Genomic DNA, 24,345 nt, shown 5'->3' on the forward strand with positions numbered 1-24,345 from the left:
TTAAGGTATTCACTTTAGAGCCAATGGTTTACTGGGATTTTTCTTCTTGTTCCCGACCATACTACTTCTATTGAAAATATGGAAAAGCAAACAGTTGGTAGTAGAGCAGAAGGAGTTATCATAGCTGTTAAGTTATGCGTTTTGGAGGTCAAGTTTATGGAGACCTTTTTGCCTCTAGTATCATGTCCTTTCAGCTATTTGTGTTTAAACTATTAATTGTGATACAACCTGTATATCCCTTTGCCTGCAGAGCAAGTTATTGGAACGGCCGCGCGGCTCTCCCCGTCGGAGGTTCGAGTTCTCCCTCGGGCATAGGTGTATGTGTAGTCCGTAGCGTAAGTAAGTTAGATTAAGTAGTGTGTAAGCTTAGGGACCGATGACCTAAGCTGTTTGGTCCCATAAGGTCTTACCACAAATGTTATTGGAACGGCTGGCTACACATCGGTGCCCGCCGTGTACTGGCCACTGCCGCAGTGTCGTCGACGCTCTCCTGACGCAGCTACCATCAACATAGCCGGGTCGCGAACCAACGACATCTGCCGGACGACCTTCGCCATTTGGTTCCTTACGCTCCATCGCCATTCGACGTGACCGCCTGCCAGAAGTTCTGCCGCCCCGTCGTAGTCAGAGATATGAACATCTGGCCTCCCACTTTCGAGCCCTTGGCATCTGCCGACGCCAGCCGCCACTCTCTACCCTCCGGTCCGGTGTTTGATCCGGGGCAACACCAGAGTCTACCATTACCCGCCGTGGGCACACAGTTTCTTACCATGTTTGCTAAAGGATCGTTAAATTATTTCGTCAACGACTATCTGCCTACAGGTATTGGAATAACATAAGAAAACCCCGAGAGAAATACATCTTGAACGTAAACGAAGATGCTAACCTAGCCTGCCGGTCATGCTGTTGTACTTACACACGGACGGCACCTGTGCTATGTCCTCAATACGTTGCGAGTGTCCGTCGTAATCGGAATACTTTTCTGTGTATTTTTGAGGGCATTATGTCGGAGCTAAGTGAATTCGAAAGCGGGAAAATTGTTGCTGCTCGTTTGGTGGGTCCTTCCATAAACATGGGAGCGGAAGTATTAGGTGTTTTTTCAAGACGCACTGTAGCGAAGATTTGTACCGCATTCAGGGAAAGCGGAAAACCATCAAATATTAAATCACAACTGGGACGAAAATCTGAATTCAGTTATCGCTACGGACGGTCACTGAAGAGTACAGTGACGAAAAATAAAATGATGGCAGCTGCAAAAGCCACCGCTGAACTGAATAGCGTACTGGCGAACCGATCGGCACCAAAACAACGAGAAGGGAGCTCCGTAAGCAGTGAACTGCTTGACCAGTTCAACCAGTCACCAGTAATGGAAATGCCTGTAACAAGTAAACGTGGTGCCGAAGCCATAAACCCTGGACTACGGAGCTATTGAAGAAAGTCATTTCGTCGGATGAGTCTTGTTTCACACAGTTTCCGAGTTCCAGCTGAGGTTACGTCCCAAGAGTGAAACACGGAGGGGGTTCGGTTATGATTTTGGCTGCCATATCGTAGTATTCCATGGGCTTCATGGCTACTCTGTGAGGTCGCATTACTGTCAACGATTCTGTGAGCATTTTGACTGATCAGGGCCGTCCCATGGTACAGTATGTGTTCCCCAGTCGTCATGCTGTGGTCCAAGACGACAGGGCCTTGTCCACACAGCTCCCATCGTCCGATACTGGTTGCGTGAGAATGAGGATGTACTATCGCATCTTCCCTGAACACCAAAGTAACCAGATCTCTGTATTATTGAGCCTTTGTGGTCTACTTTGGAGATAAGGGTTAGTGACCGCTCTCCACCTCCATCATCGTTACCTGAACTTGCCTCTATTTCACAGGAAGAATGCTATAAGCTTCCCTTGGAAACCATACAGGGACTGTATCGTTCCATTCCGAAACGAATGTAAGCTGCTTTGAACGTCAAAAGTTGTCCTACACCGCAAAGGATATAGTACTGTTTTGTGCTAGTGATGTTCCCATGTTCTTTGTTTTTTTCCACTCACAGTACATCTTCTGCACCTCCTCTTCATCTTATCCAGGCAACCACCCGCCCACAAACATTCTGCTATTACAATGGGAATGCTAATTAATGATTCCGTTTTATTCATAGAAAATTTAGGAGGTGGGACAATTCCGCTACAGACAGTGCCTAAACATATTTATCTGTCGTCATATGGAGCAATGCTGAGCTGTGTGGTTTCATTACTACATCACATTGATGGTGAGTATCGAAATAATTCAAAAAAGGGCAACTCGTTTTGTATTATCACGAAATAGGGGAGAGAATGGCATAGATGTGCTAAGTGAGTTGGAGTGGTCATCGTTAAAACAAATTCGTTTTCCGTTAGTGAGAGATATTTCCACGAAATTTCAATCACTAACTTTCTCTTTCGAGTGCCAAAGTATTTTGTTGACGCCCACCTACACAGACATAAATTTCCATCGCTACATAATAAGAGAAATCAGGGCTCATATCGAAAGACTTAGGTGCTCATTTTGTCTACAGTTAATAATTGTCATATTCGCAATTACGAATACATTTCATCTAGTCAGGTTGGTATTCCAACACTGTTCCGGGCGTCTGAAGGCCCGTCTTCGCTGGTCATCATGGCTCAGTTCGAAGCAGGACTCATTACTGAAGACAATTCTACTTCAGTCATTAAAGTATGAGCCTTAAACGTGTTTTCTGGAGACGCCCAGGACAACGGTGGAGTGCCAACCTGACTGTCGCCAGCCAGACTGCACGACAACCAGGAGTGATTGATGGTCTTAGTGCAATTTCATATTATAGCAGAACCCCTTTGATTGTCATTTATGGCACTCTTTCAGCACAGCAGTACATCGACGATGTTTCGCGCCCCGTTTTATTGCCCTTCATGGCAAGCCATCCCAGGCTTACATTTCAGCAAGATAATGTCCAGCCGCATTGCATGTCTTCGCCGGTTCTTTTCCCAGTTGAGAATCTCAGTTTAGATCATCATGGGCAGGGCCCTCGAACCAGATCGCGATTTTCACGAGCAGTTGGACATAATTTGACACGATTTACCTTTGGAGGACATCCAACGAGTCTGCCAATCACTATCAAACCGAATAACTACTTGCATACGGCCAGAAGTGGATCAACGCATTATTGATATGCTTAATTTGTGAAGCTCTTTCTCTTGAATAAATCATCCAACTTTTCTAACTTTATAATGTTTTTTCCGTGAACATGTACATCACATCTACAGATTTCCTTCCCATTCTGATAATTCCTTCGTGGTGCGTCTTTTCTTTGTCTTAGAGTGTATTACTTAATTGAATGACACTGAAGAGCCTAAGAAACTGGCACACCCGCCTAATATGGTGTAGGGCCCCTGCGAGCACGCAGAAGTGCTGCGATATGACGTGGCATGGACTCGATTAATGTCTGAAGTAGTGCTGGAGGGAACTGACACCATCAATGCTGCAGGGCAGTCCATAAATCCGTAAGAGTACGAGGGGATGGAGATCTCTTTTGAACAGCACTTTCCAAGGCATCCCAGATATTTTCAATGATGTTCATATCAGGAGTGTCCGGTGGCCAGCGGAAGTGCTTAAACTCAGAAGAGTGTTCCTTGAGCCACTCTGTAGCAATCCTGGACGTGTGAGGTGTCTTATTGTCCTGCTGTAATACCCAAGTCCGTCGGAACGCACAATTGAAGTGAATGGATGCAGGTGATCATACAGGATGCTTACGTGCGTCTCACCTGTCAGAGTCGTATCTAGACGTATCAGGGGTCCCATATCACTCCAACTGCACACGCCTCACACCGTTACAGAGCCTCCACCAGCTTCAACAGTCCCAACAGGCAGGGTCCATTGATTCATGAGGTTGTCTGCATACCCGTGCATATCCATCAGCTTGACACAATTTGATACGAGACTCGCCCGACCAGGCAACATGTTCACAGTCATCAACACTACAATGTCGGTGTTTTCGGGCGTAGACGAGGCGTAGAGTTTTGTGCCGTGCAGTACTCAAGGGTACACGAGTGAGCCTTTGGTTCCCAAAGACCCTATGGATGATGTTTCGTCGAATAGTTCGCAAGCTGACACTTTTTGATGGCCAAGCTTTGAAATCTGCAGCAATCTGGGGAAGGGTCACAGTTCTGTCACGTTGAACGATTCTCTTTAGACGTCGTCGGTCCCGGACTTGCAAGATCTTTATCTGGCAGGAACGGCATCGGACATTTCATGTTTTATCGGATTCCCGATATTCACGGTACCCTCGTGAAGTGTCGCACGGGAAAATCCCCATTTCATCGCTACCTCGAAGATGCATCGCTCGTGCGCCGACTAAAGCACCAGGTCCAACCTCACTTAAATTTTGATAACCTGCCATTGTAGCAGCAGTAACAGATCCAACAACTGCGCCAGACACTTGTTGTCTCATATAGGCGTTGCCGACCGTAACGCCGTATTCTGCCTGTTTACGTATCTCTTTATTTGAATACGCATCCCTATACCAGTTTCTTTGGCTCTTCAGTGTATGTTTATGTAAATTATTAGACACAGCAAATCATATATATCGTTGTAGTAAATAAATCATAAGTAGTATAAACTTACTAAAAAGAGTTAAAACTAAAACGACATTGCATCGCTCATAGAACTACTTACATTGGTTCTGGTATGATGCACTATAAACAACCGATATAAGAATCCTACTAGGCGGTGCCATCGCACAACTTAGCTTGTGTAAAGCATCTCAAAAAACTGTTAGGAATGGCCCATCACATAAATTCCCCAACGGGAATGGGGTCAGATCCATTATGTTGTGTGCACAGCAGAATTTTAAAATCACGTCGTCCTCTCTGAGTAACAATTTTTGATAGAAGAAGATCTGGAGGTAACCCATAGAAATGCTTGATGAGTTTAGAATCCATATCGTTGATATCACATACTGTTCTCAGAAAGAAGTCCATGATGTACAAATCCGCATAAGCGCAAAAGTCGACTCGCATCCCTATCTGGTCCGCAATCAAGTTCAGTTTATCCCAAAAGAGAACACTGGAAGTGTACACACCTTCAGAAAATTTAGACAAAAAGGATAGAAGAAATTATTGTAATAGAGGATAACAGAGGGCTGGGAGAAAGAAAATGCAGTCACCTAAGAACAGTTCCAAACTAAGATTACACAGAAAGCCAAACAGCTAACTCGCAGAAGCACACCACAAATCTACCTTCGTGGGACTAAATATGTGAAGACACTTTGGAAAAATGAAAGAAAGCTGGAGTCGTAGAGCTACGGTACGCTACCGTAGACCATCATAAGTAAGTGTAGACTAGGTGTTTCTCCTAGTGGCCCTGGTCAGTTAAGATTGTAACCGCGTTACCTGTACGTTAGGTATGTTGCATACCTACTGGATGCTACCTCAATTCAATCCCTCTGCGTATGCGATCCGTGTCTTACTAGTTTCCTCTAGTAATCTGAAGTAGTGAACCGTCAAGATACTGCGTGAGGATACATAAAGTGCCGTGCAACATATGGAACGTGTTTGTTCTACGTAGCTATTTTCCCGACTTTTACTTAAATACAAACAATTTTGTAGCAAAACTGAAATGTGTAATTCAGGTTTTATTGGAAAACTGTTTATATGTAACGTGAAAGACAGGGATGTAGTAGCAAAAATACGAAAAAGGTACAGATTTATCATACAGTGATGGATAACAAAATTTCCTCCAACAAAAAGTAAGATATCAGAGCTCGCTTGGATGCTTAGTTGAGCTTAGATAAAGCATATTTTTGTTATTCTCAAACAACTTCCGTATTTATCAATAATAACAAGAAATTCTTGCCTTGGATCGTGATTGAGAACGTTATACAGAGTACAAAATAAGAACAATAATTATATAGCTTTTTCATGTTTGTACATGTAAACTGTCATCAAAACTTTCATCAAAAGGTATTCCTCTGAGTATACGATAAATTAATTTCTGTTACTTATAAAATGTAGTTTATATTTTTTGTTGGTATAAAATACACAATGGACCAACTCTGGACGACTTGCTGACCTTAAAATAAATGGTAGAGAGAGAGAGAGAGAGGGGGAAGAGAGAGAGAGAGAGAGAGAGAGAGAGAGAGAAAGAGAGAAGCCACCGGCTCCCAGTTTCTCTCTCACACATTCGATTATGTTTCTTTCGATACGAATGCCACCAATACTACCGGTAATCCCACTATGTACTACTTCATTTATCTAGTGCACCAAAACTACCGAACCGTAGTTTTGATAGAGAGCCTTCCAGAAATGTAACAGTAAAAATATCACTCGATGCTAAATAACACCTTTTCGAGGTCATAAAATACGTGACAACATCAACCAGACGTACATACAGGAGAAACATGAGAGAACCATTTCACTGAAAATAAATTTTGGTAACACAAGGCACCTGACCTTTACAGGATGTTCAGTGGAGAGATCGTTGTTTCAGAAAACAGGATGACTAATCTGCTCTGACAAATCACGGAAACTGTAAGAAGAAATTTCGATACTACTCTGGGTTAGGCAACAGTCCAGATTCGCCTTCAAGAGTTTTCAGAGACGCCTATGCACTCTCATTCAGAATCGAAATCATCCACCAAACGTGGTATCGCAAATTTGTCCTTAGACTCAAAAACAGCAGGATATCCGGGGAAGATGCAATTACTGGAAGGTTAATGAATTTTATAAGGACAAAAACACTTGAGGAAATTACACAAATCATCACGGATATTTAGCACTCAGGAAAACAGCTAGGTGGTCGGAAGTTTGCACTCATCCACCCACTCCAGAAGAAAGGCGACAGGACAGACGTAAATAACTATAGAGGTGTCCTGTTGCAGATCACATGCAAGATATTCTCAGCATATTATTTCAAAAAACACAAGAATAGCGCAAAATTAAGATCGTCGAATATCAAGCCCTTTTTCTACAGCGGTGCTCACACGTGGAACAGATCTTCAACTTAAAAGCAATGCCGAAATAATAAGGCAACCCGAAACAGCTCAGTTATTAACACTTTCGTTGGCTTCAAAAAGACATGAATTGATTGACTGATAGTCTCTGTTTGATATTCTAGAAGGGCAGCGACGAGGTCAAGGGACAGTGAGACTCATTAACCAGACACTAATGAAAGCAATGTCAAAAGTAAGATTTATGTGCAAAATATCAGAACACTTCGAAATTAAAGCAGGAACTCGCCAAAGAGGTGAACTGTCAACACTCACTTCAGTGTCACCTTAGATAAAATCATTAGGGAACTGTAAAAGGATTCAAAATATCTGAAAACCACTTTTATTAATACGAGCAAAGACGAAATGAATATATCTTGCACTGAGCGGGGTGGCGCAGTGGTTAGCACACTGAACTCACTTTCGTAGGGGGACGACGATTCAAACCCGCATCAAGTCACTCAGATTCAGGTTCTCCGTGATTTCCCTAAATCACTTCAGGCAAATGCTGAGATGGTTCCTCTGAAAAGGCACGGCCGATTTCCTTCCCCATCCTTCCCTAACCCGATCTTCTGCTCCATTTCTAATGACCTCGCTGTCGACAGCACCTTAAACACTAATCTCCTTCTCTTAAATATGTCTTGCATAGCTTTCTCAGGCGATTTAGCGATACTAGCAGACAGAGAAGTCACAACTATAAGGTATATGTCCTCGAAGAATGCGACGAAAAGGTTTGTTTACAAACCTTTAAAAATACGGTGGTGATAAGTTTTAAATTTAACATTCGGAAATTAAAACGAAGTATAGCAAATCAAAATAATCAGGCACTTCAAGTATGTCAGTGAGATCGAAGAACCAACGAGGCAAGCTAGCAAAGTAAACACTGAGATCTCAAACTCAACAGGGCGTCCAGATGAACGCTTAGCATCTAAAACAAAAAGTGCATATCCATACATACAAATATTAGACATTACAACAACATGATCAATCCCAAAGTTCTGTACGCGAGCGAACTTGTAATTCTCAACAGGAAAGGTGATCACGAAAACAGCATGAAGGAAGAACTAAGTGAAAATTCTTAGCCTACACAAAACAGAGGACCTGCCAAGATCAAAATACTGTAAAACAACAGAGATATTGTCAAACCTAGTAGCAGCCAATGGAAAATGAATATTTTACTTTTGTGGGCATGTTCAAAGACTCCCAGCAACAAGGCTTACAAACCAGTGTATGGCATACGTTGGAATATTAAAGAATATACAATGAAGCAAACAAGTTAAATAGGACCTCGAGAAAGTCCAGGCATAAACAGTGGAAATAGTCGACAGGAATCTGTTCAACCAAAAGATAAACTGTAGATTACAATGAGATTCCTAAAAACGAGGAACGAAGTGAACCTAGCAATCGCAAATAGCCTATGGAAGGAGAATAAGAATTATGGGGAAGATCAGACAAAGTAGTGTAAAAGCACTTCGTGATCCAACAGTGAATACGTACAGATAATAATAATAACAGTAAATAACGGATTTTCTTGGTTCTTTATGCACTGATAAGCCAAAAGATTATGACCACGCTCACCAAAACTTTGGATTGCGCCTGGTACGTATGTAAACGGAGCAGCCGCGGACGCAGATCATCCTGCCGAAGATATGGCCTGCAAAATGAGGAAATCCATTGCGATAAGCGACTCTGACAAACGGCAGATTATTATTACACAGAGCCTGTGAACGAGTATCTCGAAAACGGCAAGCTGGTCGAATGTTCACGTGCTACTGATTGGAGCATCTACAGAAAGAGGTAGAAGGACAGTGAAACTACCACTAGGCGCTAAATAGTTGGGCGTCCTCGATTCTTTAAGGAACGTGGGGTTCGGAGGCTTGTCTGATCTGTGCAATAGGACTGATTGTGATTTGTGGCATCTCTGGTGAAAGAGCACAAGGCTGGCGCAGGCGCGAGTGTTTCGGTGCACACCATTCATCCTACATTGTTGAACATTGAGGTCCGCAGCAGACAAACCGTGCGCGTTCACATGTTGACCCAACGACATCGTCAGTTGCGATTTCAGCTGGCACGGAACTATCGGAATTCGACCGTCGATCAATGTAAATGTGTCAGCTCTTCGGGTGTATCACATTTTTGCTACATTAGGACGATGGTCATTTCCACGATCGCCGTCGTCGAGGTGAACGGCGGCTCGAAACGGGCAACGCGATACGGATGCAGGCTGGTAGCAGCAGTATTATGCTATGGAATGCATTCTCCTGCGCTTGCGTGCGAGTGGTGGTAGTCGAATACAGGATGACAGCTGCTAACCACTTGCAGCCCTTCATACTTGATATCTTCCTCGGCGGCGATGTCGTCTTTCAGCAGTATAAATGTTCGTTCCCCTGACCTGTCTCTCCCTTCATCCCTCCCCACCAACCCAGAAACAAATGGCGGAAAATTAAAATTTTAGCAGGGAAATATGGATATTTGGCTACCAACAGTAATCTAACCCCCCCCCCCCTCCCCGACTTCTATGACTTCAACCACCGCCACACACTGCCTCAGTAAATGGTAGGAAAAGTCGGTCAATCTGTGTTAGACTGTTGGACTGGGAGGATATCATCTAATGTAGCGTCAATCACATTGCATTAAACAATTTAAAGCATTGGAATATGGTTTAAACAATTTTCGGAATATTGTTTATTTAAACAATTTGTAGGAAATAAGGCAGTTCGGAACCTTATTTATCCAAACAGTTTTGCGGGGATGGATTTCCCTCAGTTTATTTATGTCTAAAATCACAATACAGCTCGAAATTCACGATGTCATAAAAGATTCACACTACCACTCGAAAATAGTAGCAGGCAGACTCAAGCTCTACATAGATCGCCCCCTTCACCAACAACGCAAAATAAATAAATAAATATTGCAGTAGCTCTAAATACGACGCTCACGACTTTTGGAATTTTAGCTGCTAGTCTGAAGGTACTGTTGAAGAGAAAAATGTGTCTGAGTCTTGAAGTTGCTGTGGTGTTCATCTCTTTCCTGAAACGCTGAGTGTTCTTAGTTTATTTTTGCTGCTGGAGTCAGGGATGTTAAGGTACTTATTTTTAGGTTCCTCAGTTTTAGAAGCACACAGGTCTGTAAACACGGATGGGAAAATAAGAAATATTACATATCCTAAGGTTCATGACGTATTTCGAAACCCACAGCAGATCGTGGAAAAGAAAAAAAAGAAAGACATACAGCGGATCGGATGTCTAAAAGATTCTCCTAGATACCGAAGCACTGTAGATGAGGAATATGGTTAGAATTTTCGATGTCCTGCAACTGCTGGTCTGGAGGGTACTCTAAAGCCACAATGGCTGGTGGGGGCAGGATACCACTATACAAACCAAACAAGGTTGGTCTCCTGGACTTGTCTCTGAACACTCGAACAAGAAAGACATCACACGACAATCTGACATCACGGAACTTTCTGTAGATACCTTGTTCTGCCTCTGTCTTGTTAGGGCCAGTGTAGGGATTCCTATGACCCCCCCCCCCACTCCCACAAAGAGCGCCTTGTGACTCTCCAACGTCACAGAACTTCCTGTAAATGGAGCACTGTGATTGGTTCTTACTGAATTTACGCGCCAAATTGCTGCTGTTGTCTGGGAGCACCGTTCGCCACTTTCTACAGACGGACAAATTACGACAATCTAAGCAGAATCTATTTTGACAGCTCGAAAAACATACAGCAGTTATATTGCACTGACAGTTAAACCCCGCAGAAGTGGTCTACAGATCATGAAATACGTAAACTATCGCCAAAGACACTTCGTCGATTATACTGCTCTGCTACTGTCGAGGAAAGCTTGAATTTTTTGGCCTGAAACTGATCTCAAATCAGGCTAGATCACAAAAAAAGATTTTACCACCACACCATATCGTTGCAGTAAACACACATCGTATCCTGCACCATACAAAAGCATCGCTTCTGCATCTGTATATAGCTATCGACCGCCAGACGTATATACGTACACCGCGAAGAAACACACACCCAAAAAACATAAACAGATGCACCGTATATAGTCACAGCATTAGATATTCCCTTGATGTCGGTCAGTCATCCAGCGCAGCCAGTATTCACCAAGGCAACTTATCTCACACACGCTGACCTGATGCGCGATCAGAGCGCCCTCTGCATACAGTGGCCTCTCTTCGAACTGGTGAACAAAGGCTGGGCTGATTCCCCTGGCACAAAGGAGTCCGGCAACGGTACTCTTTAAGTATGGCTTGCTTGTTGCATTGTTTTCTGGAGTGAGTTGTGACCATCTCCAGCCGATGGCATTATAGGAACATTTACTTTCTGAGCTATGTCGATGAGAAATGCTTCGTCAATCGCGGATTAATTTACCCATCTCGAAACCGATATCAGTTGCAATATCCGATTTTACACGCCAAAAAATGCGTATTTGTGACACTTTTATGGTGAAATCATCGAGTAGCATATGAAAATTTCTAGAATTTCATGTATTTTTACATGGTTATCCACAATATCGTACCATTTATGTGACTGCTCTCGATATCAACCACATAGCAGTATGCTACCGATCGCTTGAACAGTATAATTCAGAAGACAAAGATTGGAAAATATATTTTTATAAAGCTGAGCCTTTAGCGAGGTTATCATGTGGGATGTGCCGCAAACCATTGAGTAACTGTAAACTTCTCTCATCCGTGAAGAATTTTACGTGGAAACTCGAAAATTGAGGGAACTGGTAGTTCTGCTCATATTTTTTAACGAATACCGATTTCAATGATATAACAGACTCCAGATCATCCTCGTACCGTAAAAAGTAAACTAAGCTTTGGTGGCTCATAATCGTATGAGTTTTTCATGTCTAGAGGACGGAGAAATGTCTCTTCGACGTGTGTTTCACAATCTCGATGAAAACAACCTTTCACAGTCGATATTCTCTCAACCAAATAGAGACGCGAAATGTTTAGAATCGCGGTACAGGCAGTCAACCGGTGAACATACGTGGGAGGACGGATAATTGTCCAGCGCAAAAACACGCCGTATTGAATCTTCTCAAATTTCCACGTAAAAATCAGAGAATACTCGCAGCACACGCTTCCTCGAATTCAGCCCACCAGATACTGAGTATTATTTCGGTATTCACCCGACCAGAGGGCGACACGGTTAGGTCAATACATCCAACGCCTGACCAGTTCGAGAGGCTCAGAGGCGGCTCGCGCTTTAACCTGCAACTATTCACTCGTTACGGCTACAGGCTACCTCCACCACACGGCCCACTCGCAAGGCGGTGTCGTCCTACGAAAACAGCCACCAGTTTATCACTTTAATTAAAGTTAAATATTACGATTACAGCACCAATCTGGTAATATTCGACAATGAGGGAAATATCAGAGATACCTCTTCCATACCACTATGGTTCTGAAAATATCAGCCCGCATCTCGTGGTCGTGCGGTAGCGTTCTCGCTTCCCACGCCCGGGTTCCCGGGTTCGATTCCCGGCGGGGTCAGGGATTTTCTCTGCCTCGTGATGGCTGGGTGTTGTGTGCTGTCCTTAGGTTAGTTAGGTTTAAGTAGTTCTAAGTTCTAGGGGACTTATGACCACAGCAGTTGAGTCCCATAGTGCTCAGAGCCATTTGAACCATTTTTTGAAAATATCAATTCCCAAAGAAAATCTATATCATCCTTATGAGTGGATATAATTTTCCACGTAAAATTTTTCATACCCCCGTACATCTCTCGACGGATTTGAAATCGTAGTTTTTCACGTCAAATCTATACTTCCCTTACGAACGGACATACTCCCAGCCACATCGTTTTCTGACCACAGTAACTTTTCTGACCACAGTAACTTTCCATCCTTACATACACACATTTCAGACAAGCAGTGCAATTATCGTTTGTATGTGTATAGCGTCTGAAAATGTTATATTATGTCCATACACACCGGCAAGGTGTCTTGATTCTCCTCAGTTCTAGAAAATTAATAAACATTTAGGTCTTCCAACCAATCAGATTTGAGAACAGACTGCAGGTATTTTCAGTCAGCTCTTTCGGAAGGTGCTGCATCCCGCCAAGACTCTCTCAAACAAGTGTTGTAAAACACAGGCCTCCGGCACTATGTGATAACCAACAGCGCTCCCGCGGACGAAGGGGTTGGAGCGACATCACCAATATGGGTTGGTGTACTGTAATAAACGCCGCAGTCGATAATGCGACAAGGAACATGTAACTATCAGCTTAGGGGAGCCAATGAGAGGACGTTCTGTATATCCATTATGTTACAGCCGTATTGCCCGCCCTGTTTTAATGCTATAGCAGATACAGTTGAACTCTTTCTTGGATTGGCGTAATGTGCAGTTTCTTTTTAAATAAATACATCACTCCTTACGGTCGAATATACTCATCAATGTGTTGAAATCACAGTCTTCCAAGGCAGATATATCCTCCCCTTACGGGTAGCCGTACGTAAACTTTTACAGGAATAGCACCTGATCACTTCCCACACTCGTCTGGTGATATGTCAGAACACTAACCACAGCAAAGTTACGTTCCAACAGCATAACATTCCAGACAAGTCTCGCCCAAAACTCTCTCACCCTATCGTCGCTCTCACATATTCGTCCAGGAATAAGGGCGTAATTACAATTAGGTAGCCCTCGTGTCTTTTATTTATGTTACAGAACTTCTCGCACGGCGTTTGCCAGAGCAGTAAGAACTGATATCCCGCAGCAAAGTCACAGACCTCTGCTAATTCTCTTTAAATCGCATAATGTTTGAAGCAGTTTTATAATTAGAGCGCTGTCTAGTCCTCCACCTGTCACTGACTAGGTAGAGAGCTATCATAATGAGAAAAATAGCCAACTAACTTACAGGAGGAAATTCACAACCATGCAAAGTATACGCGGACTGCACACAGAAGTATGACGCCTACGGTTCATCGATACCAAATTACGGTCTATAAATATCTTCCTTTATCGTATTCCTATGATTAAAACAGAACAGTGCCATAATGTCTGTAGCAGCATCCAAAGAAATAAAATTTGTGTATTTCATCAGAACATTAGGGGATTGAAAAATAAGGTAGGTGAGCTTCTTGTATGCCTAGAAAATGGGCTAAATTCTCAAGGTATAGATGTTTTGTGTCTCTCCGAACACCATGTAACTGCAGGGATGGCGAAGTTAAATTCAAGGGATTACGGATTAGCGTCTTATTCATGTAGAGTCAACATGGAAAAAGGAGGAGTTGCTACTTATGTAAAAACTGGACACAAAGTCAAAGATATTGAAAGAAATAGTTTTTGTGTATATCAGAGCCTTGAAGCATGTGCTTGTGAGTAGCTACTGTAATATACTTGTATAGTAATAGCAACAATCTACAGATCCCCTCAAGGTAACTTTCACCTATTCATGAAAAATCTAGAGGCATTATTCAGCTCCCTGTCAGACAAAAAGAAGCATTTAGTGATTCGTGGTGATTTTAATGTAGATTTCTTAAAAGATACGGATAGAAAAAAAGAGCTAGAATCTTTCTTTTGTTGTTTCAGTCTAGTATCTGTTGTAAATTTTCCAACTCGTGTGCAGCAGGATAGTAGGTCACTTATCTATAACATTTTCATAGACAGTGCTGAGGCAGAAACAATTAATGTGTACCCAGTTGTTAAAGGACTATCCGATCATGATGCACAGTTAATAGAGGTAACACATATAGCACCTTACAGGCTTCAGGAAGGGTCATACAAGGCAGGGAGGCTTATTGATGCGAACAGAGTACAGAGTTTTAAGAGGAGCCTAGAAGAGGTACAATAGGATAAAGTATACGCAGAAAATGATTCTGATGCTCTCAATATTTGAGAGTTGCTTTTCTGAAACGTTATCAAGAAAGGCCATTGCAAAGTCAAGTAAGCCATGGATTACTAAGGGAATTAAGATATCGTGTAAGAGGAAGAGGAAAATATATGGTCAGGCCAGAATAAGTCAGGATCCGACGTTACTTGCTTACTACAAAAGATACTGCAATATTTTAAGGAAAGTCATTAAGAAGTCGAGAAGCTTATACGTGTTCTGTCAGAAATTAATAATGCGGATAATAAGATTAAAACTCTATGGAATATTGTCAAACGGGAGACGGGGAAGCCTGACAGTGCACGGCATTCCATAGCAATAAAGCTAAATGATGATGTGAGTGATAATTCACAAGTTGCAAGTGTTTTTAAAAGTGTCTTTCTGAATGTAGCAGCAAAAATAGGGTTAAAGGGTTCAGTTAAAGAAACAAAAAAATCTGTTAAAAATGGCATTCCCCAGGACTTTAGGCCTTTAGAAATAGCACCAACATCCCCCACTGAAATTAAGGGAATTATAAATATACTGAAAAACAAGAGCTCATGTGGTGTTGGTGGAGTCTCTAACAGAATTTTGAAGTGTTGTTCTAATTTAATAAATGGAGCCCTTAGTGATATATTTAATGCTTCACTGTCACAGGGAATTTTTCAAGACAGATTGAAATACGCAGTTGTCAAACCTCTTCATAAGAAAGGGAACCAGAGTGACTTAAATAATTATAGACCAATGTCATTGCTGACTTCGTTTTCTAAAATATTCGAAAAAGTTATGTATTCAAGAGTAGTCTCATATTTAAGTAAAAATAATTTACTCAGCATGTCACAGTTCGGATTCTGGAAGGGTTACCCGACTGAGAATGCTATCTACACTTTTACCCATCAAATAAAGCAAGCCCTACATAACAAATTATTGCCAGTTGGTATATTTTGTGATCTTTCCAAGGCATTTGACTGTGTGAGTCATGTCACTCTCTTAGAAAAACTCAGGTATTATGGAATTGAAGGCTATACACACAGTTGGTTTGAATCATACTTAACGAACAGAAAGCAAAAAGTTGTGCTGAATAACACAAATAATTTTGGGAGGGTGATAAATTCTAGTGAATGGGGAGTTATCACAAAAGAAGTCCCACAGGGTTCAATTTTTGGTCCTCTGCTGATCCTTATTCATGTGAATGACCTCTCACTTAACGTTCAGCAAGCAGAACTAGTACTTTCTGCAGATGATACGAATGTTATAATAAATCCCATTCCAAAAAAAAACCCGGTGAAGTTATTGGTAAGGATGTCTTTCAGAGAATTATTAAGTGGTTCTCAGAAAATGGACTCCCCCTTAATTTTGAAAAAACTCACTATATCTAGTTCTGTACATCGAATAGAGTCACACCGACAATTGATGTACTGGTAGCATATGAGCAGGGCTCAGTTAATGGGATAGATTTCTCCTCATTTTTGGGTGTCACATTGATGACTACCTGAACTGGAAGAACCGTATTACTGAGCTTCTCAATCAATTAAGTTCAGCTCCTTTCGCTCTTCGTATAATCGCTAGTCTTGGTAATAAACAGATCAGCCTCCTAACGTACTTTGCATATTTCCACTCAATAAAGTCTTATGGAATAGTTTTCTGGGGTAACTCACCACTTAGACATAAAGTATTGATTGCACAAAAGAGAGCAGTGAGAATAATTAGTGGTGTTCACCCAAGGACGTCATGTAGGCACCTATTCAAGAAGTTAGGAATTTTAACTGCACCATCAGAGTACATATACTCGCTAATGAAATTCGTTATAAATAATCCATCTCAATTCGCGAAGAACAGTGATGTTCATACGTACAAAACTGGAGGGAAAAATGACCTTTCCTAACCTTTATTGAAGCTGTCAGTTGCTCAAAAAGGAGTACATTATTCAGCAAGAAAAATCTTTGATCATTTGCCCAAAAACATAAAGTGTCTGGTAGGTACCAGATCAAGTTTTAAATCTAGCTTAAAATCGTTTCTTTTGGACAACTCCTTCTATTCCATGGACGAGTTTCTGTTTCAGAACTGGAAAAATAAAATGTACCTCTAAATGTAGTTGCATGTGTAAAACTAAAAATTTCAGTAATATTAATATTAGCACTATTCATGTGTGTATTTATACCTTGTAATCTGACTTGTTCCACATCATGTCAATAAAATAATCGTAAAAATTATCTGCGGAATATGACAACTAAACTAAACTATACGTACCACGCTAGGCATACGACAGTGTAATAGGGTCCGAAACTTTGCTGACAGCGCAGCATATCTCTCTCTCTCTCTCTCTCTCTCTCTCTCTCTCTCTCTCTCTCCATCCCTCCGTCTCTCTCTCCTGTTTTTGTAAGATCTGACGGGTAACGGAATAGGACTACGAACTATAAGATCTTCAATAATGTCACCCATTAGAAAACTCAATAAGATTTTACTGCAGCTCTCTCTTCCGATATATCGGGAACAAATACTATCTGCGTGTTGGCATCCCTCATATGTAGTGATCCAATTAAATGTACATTTATTCCTCCTTTGGAGCAGGCGGCCAGTGATCAAAGTTTCTTCCACGGACCTGCGTAAAGATTTGTTGCTTGTGCTTAAGGAAGGCTATATCCCACAGACTACTAATCACAATCAGGGGTTCTTGTATTATCGTTTCACAAGCTTTTTGATTCATTGTTTTTTGCTGTAACTCATGGAAATAGTGTATGACTACAGCTGTGTATACAGTCATACACTTTGTTTTTCTATCATGATTTGGAGGTCTGTGTCAGGTGCTAAATCAACAGTAACACACTTCGATCCATGGGCTCTCACAGCTGGACATTGCATAGTGTAAAAAAGCTGCTCCCACAACACACAGGATGATTGAAATAAAAGACACAGCAATGTTTGTTATTCAAAATACTGTGGAAGAGGTCACAACATATGGAAACTGGAAGAGTTTATGGCATTGTGGAGCGTTTCCAAACAGCTGTCTGAAGGTGATGACCTTTGCATTTAATCTCATCTTCCACAGCGACGGGGTGCCAGATGTCTCAGCGTTCCATTTTCAAAGAGACCCAGAGCATTGATTCCTCAGTTTTGTGGTGCAGAAGCACTCAGGTGTATGATCGCTGTTTCGGTGACCTAGGTGATAGTCATCCTGGCCTCCAAATCTTTGGACAATTCGTTTTTCATTTTTATGACTTATAATGCATAGCCATATTTGGAAGAAGGGAGTACTCTGCAGGACTTAAACTAACGGCGCAGGGATAGTATGTACTATCAGTTGTCAATCCCACTGGGGGAGAAATGGAATGATTTTCATACATCCAGACGAGCATGTAAGTGCCCTCATCGCTCCACAGTTTAGTCGTTTTTTCAGCAGTTTTACGTATTTTCCAGGTTTTCCGTAATTTCATCGCATTTTACCCAATTATTCAAGGTCAAAACCATCACTCTCGACGAGTTGTCACATCAAAAAGATGTCTCATCGCCTGGTAGATAGCCCTCCAAGTCACACACAGAACATGCAACCGAATACGAGTGAATCGCAAGTTTACGCAACTGATGCACCCCGACAGAAAATGGAAAGAAATGGTTAAATGTGTGATAAATGTTCTGCCGCAACATCCTCTCTCTAGAATGCTTCATCAGTCTACCATTAAATCATATCTCTTTACAATCCCTTTCAACAGATTACTCCATCTACTTTCTATCATCCTTAAACGCAAATACATGTTAATTTAGAGGCATATGGTTTTCTTTTCCAGGAAATCATCAAAGATAGAATTGAGCTTGCCTGTATCGCTATTACCTCAACAGACATGCAGCAGAACGTTGTTAAAACACCATTCAGCGACTGTTTTGTGAGGTATTTGTTAGCTGACACCGCATTGTTGTGGCTGATAGAGAGTACAGAGAAAAACGTTATAAATACTATTTATTAGAGTTTAAAATACGTGAACAGGGTCAAACAGGCGATCCATTCTATAGACGTGTATTAGTCCCCAAGCTGGTAATACAACGCTCTTTAGCTAAGGACACTTTATATACATCTATTAGGTGGCTGCCGGTAACTTTGGGGTCACACCTGGGCTTGTGGTCGGACATATATAAATTTATTACTCTATATTAAGTGATCATCCATGTGAAACAATCTATTCCAGTTGTCGTATCGCTGTCCGCGAAAAATGACTGTTTCCCTGGTTCCTGGTGCTTCCACGTCAACCTTTTTTCGTATACTTCTTGCTGTCAAATACTCTTTTCCACGTACAAGAGTTTTCCTTCACCAAGCAAACATGTAAGTACCACATGTAAGTACTCCCTCATTCTCCCTCCATTGCTTCGCATTTTGGAGTATTTCCCCTCAATTTATACGAATTTTCCGTCTATTTTCGTAATTTTACAGATTTAGTATCACCTCTGCTCATGTGAACATGACATCACTTCTCGCCACGTATTCTAAAATTGCTTGTAAATGTGTTATAGTTGTCAACATCTAGCGCAACTGCGCTATTTCTCGGTATGCGTGTGTGGCTGCATCGGTTACACGTGAGGGCCCCCGTAGCACGGGGTATGTTCGGGATAGGATCAGGGTAGAGCTCGTAGGCGGAGCCACAATGCGTTACATCAGGGACAGGGTTCGACGGTGGATTCACCACGCGTTACGGCCGGGATAGGGTTTGAAGATGGGTCTCCTCCGTTACTAAACGACTTAAATTCTAACCATAAACCGTCGAAACGTTCACAAAAAGTCCCAGAATTTGAAGTAGCGCGACATTTTGTGTTAGGAAAAACCGAGTGATATACTATTATATAATACTATATTATTTAATGCAAAATGCAGTGTTACATACACAGTATGGAATTACTATTTCAGTTTTTAAATCTCTCTACCTTCTTAAATGCTTTTGAAGCTTTTGAAATGTGGTGCTACAGAAGAATGCTGAACATTAGATGGGTAGATCACATAACTAATGAGGAAGTACTGAATAGGATTGGGGAGTAGAGAAGTTTGTGGCACAACTTGACTAGAAGAAGGGATCGGTTGGTAGGATACGTGTTGAGGCATCAAGGGATCACCAATTCAGTACTGGAGGGCAGCGTGGAGGGTAAAAATCGTAGAGGGAGACCAAGAGATGAATACACTAAGCAGATTCAGAAGGATGTAGGTTGCAGTAGGTACTGGGAGATGAAGAAGCTTGCACAGGATAGAGTAGCATGGAGAGCTGCATCAAACCAGTTTCAGGACTGAAGACCACAACAACAACAACCTTCTTAAAGTGCTGTTTAAGCTTGTTCATTTCATAAAATGTTTAGCTATGTATTTTACTTGATGACTCCGACTACATAAAGACATGTTCAGAAAGTTAGTAAAAACCATTCATTTCTCTTTGTTTTAAAGACACTAATTTTAATTTTAACAATTGAATGAGGTTCCTGAGTATCTTATTTTACGATTTGATCACATGATTAGTACACTTACGGAACAGAAAATTCTCTCTTTCGTATGGTTTATCCCGTCCTACGGTGCTTGTTGTTTTTATGGTTTGGCAAATTTATTTTAGTTAACTTTATGGCTGGATGCCCTTCCTGTTGCCATAGCCAACAGTTACCCTAAGGACGGAATTCAAGTGGAGCATCTACCTATGAGTCGTGTAAATGTTATCTTTGTGTTTATTGTGTTTTAACTGTTTGAATAATGAATTTTTTGGGGCCGAGATTTGGTACCAGCCCGTAATTTGCGCAACCAAGCTTGGAAAACCGTCTAAAACCAAGCCCAGACTGATGGATGTACCAGATCAGCGGTCGCATTTGTTCCTATTCAAACTCATCTCCTGTTTGGCAATGCAGCGCGCTGCCCGTGAAAGTATACGGTCAAATCGCATAAGGAACAGTAAAGTAAGGTCTTTGAAATACCTGGGCATTTTGAAGTCGCTTAGTGGAAGAGTTAGCTGTACAGAGTAAGAGTTATACGTGTTCATCTAATCATGGTTAGACTATGAGAGCCTCATTTATTGATTAGCTCGGACTTCTCACCAAGCGTATTAGACGCAGCAAATCAAGTGAGCGTCAGTCTGATGACAGGTGCTTATATGATAATCCCCACTCCTATCCTCTAACCGAAGCTGGTAAGCTAGCTGTAACTATACGCTGGTGGTTTCTTACTATGCAGCACACATTTAAAGACAAGCTGATAACAGCTCCTGAGGCAACCACGGTCATTACTCATTCTTTAGAAGAGAGGATAGCCCTTAACATCCCGAGAGTCACAAAAGGCATCAGATATCAAGTTGAATAAGAAATAGATTTTATGATTATTCTGCTGTGTTCGCCAAGCACACACCTTGTTTCATCAGATTTATCACGGTAATATTCAATTAAGCGCGTACAACAAGGCAATTAATACATATATTCTCTAGCAGAAATCGTTTTATTATCTATTAAGATACTGCCATGGGTATACAATGCGCTGATGGCTTTAAAAGGTGGGACTGAGTTTGCCGCTTGGATGACTTTAGAGGCAATTTCTCAAGAATTCACCACTGCGAATATATACAAGAACTTAGTGGCTATTACGCAGATGGACACGAACATCTGTTGAGATACCTTGTAAACTCCTAGTTGTTTAAGTGTTCTGTAGACTAGCAAATGAATATACCCAACACAAATGTTTGTCTATTTTATAAAGGCCTGGTCACTACTGCTGTGGAGGCCGAGTTGCCACTGTTGTTGCGTAGGCCGAATTTGTGAGTTCTTAGCCGGCCGGTGTGGCCGTGCGGTTCTAAGCGCTTCAGTTTGGAACCGCGTGACCGCTACGGTCGCAGGTTCGAATCCTGCCTCGGGCATGGATGTGTGTCATGTCCTTAGGTTAGTTAGGTTTAAGTAGTTCTACGTTCTAGGGGACTGATGACCTTAGAAGTTAAGTCCCATAGTGCTCAGAGCCATTTGAACCATTTTGTGAGTTCTTAAAACTTCTCCTGGTGCAGTACACCGCTAAAAATATTTCTTCCTCCCGCTACTACACAGCTATGCCACAGATTGAGGTAACAGGGTAGGAGAACGAAGGTTCTACAACACTCCAATAAAATAGTAATAAAGTAATACAAATGAGTCAAAAATGTTTACTTATCTTTGTGACTAGTTGTGTAATGAGGTATGCAACACGGCATATAATATAACTCAAAATAATCGAAGGTAAACTTCTCACTACATACTAAATGCAATTTGCAACAACTGTCTGTTCACTTCTAAGAGTTCACTAAACGACGTTCCCTGTTCAGATGGTTCAAATGACTCTGAGAACTATGGTACTTAACATCTAAGGTCATCAGTCCTCTAGAACTTAGAACTATTTAAACCTAACTAACCTAAGGACATCACACACATACATGCCCGAGGCAGGATGACGTTCCCTGTCTACAGCCCTGGACAATGATCTATAACTAAGTGGGCGAGAGTTGCTCTTCTATCTTCCGAGTAGGCTTCAGTCCGTTGTCATCTGGTCATTGGCGGATTGTACTCGGTAGGAAATAGGCCGAGGCGAAGTCTATACCTTCGTCTTCAGCGCCGCCCGTGGCGCTGGTGGAACTCCCTCCAAAATCAAATTGAAGGGACTCTCCCAGATAGATGAACCTGTGATCTATGACAATGAGAATGTTGATGCTGTAGTGAAATTGGTGTGAAGAAACCACTGTGGTTAAACTAACCGTGCCGTTCAATACCAAATTATTGCGGAGAGAGATGACTATGGGATAAGTGAGAAACAGAGTGATGGGAAGTGAGTAAGTCCCCCTGATTAATCCAGTTACTTGACTATAGTTCAACAAGCTGTAATGTGTTTAACTGGTTAGGACAGCAGGCTAAGGTGTCAGCATCAGTAGGGAGTGCCTTAGGTGAATGCTAAGATGGTGATGATGAAGATTGTTTTATGGGGTGCGCAACTGCGCTGTCATCAGCGCCCGTACATATTCCCAACCTGTACACAATCTAATCTATCCACTTTCACGAATGATGATGGAATGATGAGGACAACAGAAACACCCGGTCCCCGGGCAGAGGAAATCCATAACCCGGCCGGGAATCGAACCCGAGACCCCGTGATCCAGATATATCAAAGCTAGCCACTAGACCACGAGCTGTGGACATGAGTGCTAAGAGATTCTTATGCCAAAAATGGTAGTCCTGTACTCCTTATAATGTTGCTCATCCAAAAGGTCTACACTCCCTCCAGCAGTGTTTGCGAGGCCTGGATGTAATTACATCAGAATACTGACTTTGGAAAGCATGTACTAGCTAGCTGAGTGTAGGTACAAGTGGCAGCAAGATGTCTGTGCCGACGCCCCACGTGACCCACCAGCGTAAGGCTCATGAACCCACTCCAAGTGGCTATACAGACCTGTTGCGTAGGCGACAGATTATTGACCAGTAGTTAGGAGGAATAAACAAAGTTATGTTTGGGTAACAATCCTGTTTCTGCAAGTAGGTCACTGTTACTTAGATTAGTACCTAAGAAAATCTGAAATTATCGAAATTACGTTTCAACTGGCGGCACGACCTATACTCTATTTCCTTCTTGTCACTCATATAAAACCTGGTAACGTTAATCAATCCCCGTACAGGGCCCTACTGTGCCACAACCAACGGATTCCTCACCTCTCAGGAGCTGCTACTAATACGTGAAGGCCATGGTGGTACTATAGCAATACACCACATGCTGACGGAATTCAAATCCTTCTCCAGGCATACAGACTGAGAATTTCCGTGCTTTCCCTAAATCGACTAAGGCGAACGCTGGTAAGATTTCTTAGGAGAAGGAGACTTGCGATCGTCTTCCACAAATTTTCCCAGACTAACAATCTGAACTTCTGATCAGCCGCTAATAATCTCGTCGTCAACTAGGCGTTAAATCTCCCGTTATCACAGAAACTCGTTAGCATGCTAACCAGAAAGTGTCAAGCAAACGACTTTGCCATTATTTTCCACAGTTCTAATAAAAAATGGCACTGCCATTTCAGTGAGGAAATTAATTCTACTGAGGAAACCTTAGGATGCTGAACACAGTTACTCCTTACGTTCGTTTAAACAATAACAGAATCAATGCCACGGCATTTTAGATACCTTAAATTTTTTTATATTCCGGTTAGAGAACTTTTACCTCACTTTCACTTCACTCTATCATCTTAAATACGTTACGTAGCTTTAAATATTTTAACACCGTCAATTTTTCAGACAGAGGAGTTGTAAAGGTTAAAAAATAGCTCTTACGATAATGCAGTTTAATATCAAATTACTGGTCGCCACACTAATAGTGTGGCAGCAACTCCAACACAGCGGAACCTCGTGTAGTGCCACGCTCTCTAACACGTTAAAGTGGCCATTATAGCACTGTGATTACCATGACGGTCGCCTCGTAATTGCGTTAGGCGTGATACATTACAGTGTCCCTATCAGGTGCGCTAGGGGCTTGTAGTTTCTCATTTGTGTGTGTCTTTTAAGTAATGAAGTCTAC

The sequence above is a fragment of the Schistocerca cancellata genome, chromosome 4, assembly GCF_023864275.1.
Source record: "Schistocerca cancellata isolate TAMUIC-IGC-003103 chromosome 4, iqSchCanc2.1, whole genome shotgun sequence".
In the NCBI taxonomy this organism is placed as follows: Eukaryota; Metazoa; Arthropoda; class Insecta; order Orthoptera; family Acrididae; genus Schistocerca; species Schistocerca cancellata.